At 41.5% G+C, this 3,883-nt stretch overlaps 2 long non-coding RNA genes across 2 annotated transcripts in view; one reads left to right on the forward strand and one right to left on the reverse strand.

Moving 5' to 3' along the window:
* LOC106727931 overlaps positions 1–3,883 on the reverse strand; it is a 22,205-nt gene that overhangs the window by 2,879 nt on the left and 15,443 nt on the right. The window lies entirely within an intron of this gene.
* LOC106727930 overlaps positions 3,436–3,883 on the forward strand; it is a 7,931-nt gene continuing 7,483 nt past the window's right edge. The window contains exons 1-2 of the long non-coding RNA XR_001364166.1: positions 3,436–3,476; positions 3,820–3,825. This is a non-coding gene — a long non-coding RNA (uncharacterized LOC106727930). The remainder of the gene's footprint in view (positions 3,477–3,819; positions 3,826–3,883) is intronic.

Here is a 3,883-nt window from a genome sequence, read left to right on the forward strand (position 1 = left end):
TTGGTCCTTTTTCATATCCTCAAGGGTCTCACTATATTTATCAGCGGTTTCTAGAAAATTCTTGAAAAAACCTTATAACCGTGGTTTTGAACTCTATATCCAGTAGTTTGCTTTCCTCCATTTCTGTCATCTGTGACCTATTTCTTTTATGCTTCGCTGTGTTGATAGAGTGGCTTTCTGTCTTTGGTGTCCTATAGGGCCCAGTGACTCAGCCTCCCCAATTACCTGAGGTGGACACTCTTGGTGCACCCCTTTGTGGGCTTTGTGCACAGTCTTGTTGTAGTTAAGCCTTGATTGTTGTAGGTATCACTGGGAGGAATTGACCTCCAGGCCAATTGGCTGTGAGAATCAGCTGTGTCTGCAGTGGGAGAACTTCTGTGCTGGAGACACCCTTCTGGGGAAAGACTTGCTTCAGTGGGGCTTTGGTGTGCACTGAGTCTGCCCCCTGAATGTGTCCCTTATGGATCTGAGGAGCTGTAATCTGGATGGTCCCACTCTGACCACTGGGTACACTGGCACTTGGATCTCTAAGGAGGTGCTAATTTAGCCTCTGCCTGAGGCTACCCAGCAGGAGCTATGGAGAGATCTGCAGATTCCTCTTCTTTGTTTGGGGTTTGGAGGTGCCCAGCTGAGGCCCAGCTGTGAAGCAATGCAAGCTGCTGTGGGTCCTTGGGCCTTCTTTTGGAAGTTCTGGATCTCTCTGATCCAGCTGCAGTTTGTTAGGTAATTGTCAGATTGCAAAAGCCACTGCGCACAGCTTGGGTGGGGCGGGGTCTCAGGGAATCGACAGGGAAGAACAAACAGCTATGGCTGATCCTCAGTCCTACCCTAAGAGTCCCCTCGTCTCAGTGTCCCGGGAATCGCTGCAAGCACCTCGGAGAGAAAGCCGCCCTCAAGTTCTGCCCACTGGCAGACAGTCCAGTTTCTCCCCGTATGAGTCTGGGTCCCCAGAGACTTGCCTGGAACTGGAGTTCAGAGCAGTCGGGAGCTTGAGACTCCCTCCCGATTGAAAAAGACAACCATGTCCTCAGTTGCCAGCCCTTTCTACGTGCACCTCTGTACCTCTGCACTTTACTTCCGCACCTCCTCTGAGTCTCAGTGTGCTTTTCTCTTTCCTTCTAGTTGTAGAATTTCCACTGAGCCAGCCTTCCTGTGGTTCTGGATGATGTCTGTTTTGTCTTTTAGTTGTATTTTTGAAGTTGTTGTGCGAGGCAGCAATTTCCAGTGTTTACCTATGCCGCCATCTTGGTTTATCCACCACTCTTGGTATTTGTGGTTTACTTAGAGGTCCTTATGGCTCTTTGGATGGACCTGTTGGTTCAGTCTCTCTTGCCTCATGATCAAAGCAGGCCACATCTGGGATGCATATGTCTCTCAAACAGGTCCAACTTAGAGTTAATCCAAGAGTTTTACAAAAACTCTGAAAGTGCTATGTTCTTTTTCACAGGAGTTGAGCATAGGAAGCTATAGGTTTAATGCTGCTGATACCACACAAAAGTGAAATGAAACCACTATGCAAGAGAGCAGGCTGAAGAGATATGCAGTAGGTCCTAATGACAACATTTTAACCCCTGATCAAACTGGTCCTAAATCAGAGTCATGTGAGCCAATAAAATCCCCTTTTATCTGAAACCAATTTGAATTGGATTTTCTATATATTGACCCTTAAAAGATCCTGAATAATAAAATTCTAATCTCATTTTTGTTTATCTAGTGAATAAACAAAACTAGAGCTACTGCAGTCTATAAAGCACCTTTTCTACATTCATTATCATAAGAACTCTGTGAAGTGTTACTACAATTTTTATTTTACAGATGAGGCTACATAGTGCCTTGGTCCCTTCAGATTGCTATAAGGAAATATCACTTTCTACTATAATAAATACTACTGGTTGGCTTATAAACAACAGAAAGTTATTTCTCACAGTTATGGAGGCTGGGAGTCTGAAATCAGGGTACCAGCCTGATGAAGTAAGGGTCCACTTCCAGGTTGCTGACTTATTGTTATATCTTCACATGGGGGTAGAGGGAATAGCAATCTTTCTGGAGCCTCTTTTATAAGAACACTAATACTATTCATGAGGGTACTGTCCTTGTGACCTAATCACCTCCCAAAGACCCCACCTCATACCATTATATCAGACATTAGAATTTCAACATATGAATTTTGAGGGTACAGAAACATTCAGATTATAACAAATGACTTGCCCAAGATCACACAGCTGGTAATTAGCAGCACCCAGGTCTTGTGAATTCAAATCCTATACTTTTCCACTAGTGCTTTTCAACCTCAGGGTGTTGTTGTTTTGTGTTCTTTTTAAAAGGTATTTTCAGTGCTATGACAGGTGGTACAAAAAGCTATAGTTTAAATGTAACTTCTCTTTCTAGAACTTCAATTATATTCAAATATCTTAGAGAAAGAGTATAAGCTATGTAACACAATTTTTGTCATTCTATATAGTATTATTGTATTTTAAAATTTAATATAATATAGTACAAAGCAAACATTTTTAGAATTCAAATAAATATCTCAATAAGGTGTCATGATTGCAATTGGCCACTTGGGTATTTATCCTAAGATCAAAAAAGTAGTTCTATCCTTTCACCATTAGGAAGCACATAAAATGCAACAGTATTTTAAAGCTCAAATTAAAGGGCAAAAATTGATTATAAATAATGAATAAACTCTATAATGAATAAACTATCATTTTATTTTATAGTTAGACACAAAAGTACTAAGGTCCCAGAGAATAAGTATAATGATGAAACAAACCCAGAATGTTTTAAACAAAGAACAGAAGCCTACATAAGTACAAATATTCTGAACAGACAAACATTTCTATTGCCACAGAAATTAAGGTCACTAGTAATTCTCCAGGAAGACTTCCAAACTATTCTGGCAGTACAGTTGAAGCAGAGGTTTATTTTAAAGATAATGCCAAAAAAATAATTGTTGATGATAGATTTTGAATTTCATTCTATCTATTTCATTAGACTATTTTTTGTAGAAGTCTAATTTTCTTGAGGCTATAGCAAGGTAAATAAGTCATAGATGATGTGGTATGTTGAATAATGGTCCCCCCAACATGTCCACTTCTAATCCCCAGAACCTGAGACTAGGTTATCTACATAAAAAGGGGGATTTTGCAGATATGATTAAGTTAAGCATCTTGAAATGAGGAGATTATCCTGAATTACCTGGGTAGGCCCAATTAAATCACAGGGTCTTTATAAAAGATAGGAATATCAGTATCAGAAAGGGGTATGTGTTGACAACAGTAATGGTCATAGTTATGTGGGGCCACAAACAAAGTAATGCAAGTGGCCTATAGAAGCTTAAAGAGACACAGAAAAAAATTTTTCCCTAGAGTCTCCACAAGGAACATAGACTGACTGACTGATTTTTGACACTGGACTCCAGAATTATAATAAATTTATATTATTTGAAGTCACTAAGTTTGTAGTAATCTGTTACAGTAAAATAGAAAATTAATACAGGGTTGCTGTATTTTCTTATTATGATGCTTTATCCTATATAATAAAGAGGTAATATGCAAATTGGCTGTCATGCCCTCACAAGATGGTTGCCTACGGCCAGGCCAGCAGGGGGGTTAGTGAGGGATGACCAAACGATTGAACAAGCAGGTTGCGTGGGGGAACCAGGCTGGCAGGGGGGTTAGTGAGGAACAACCAAACGACTGAACAGCAGGACAGCGCGGGCCATGAGGGGTGACCAGGCTGGCAGTGGGGGCAGGTTGGGGGCAACCAGGCCAGCAGGGGGGACAGTAAGAGGCAACCAGGCCAGTGGGGTGGGGGCAGTTAGGGGTGACCAGGCCGGTGGGAGGGATGTAGTTGGGGGCAATTAGGCTGGCAGGGGGGACAA

This window comes from Myotis brandtii, unplaced genomic scaffold (assembly GCF_000412655.1).
Source record: "Myotis brandtii unplaced genomic scaffold, ASM41265v1 scaffold502, whole genome shotgun sequence".
Taxonomy (NCBI): Eukaryota; Metazoa; Chordata; class Mammalia; order Chiroptera; family Vespertilionidae; genus Myotis; species Myotis brandtii.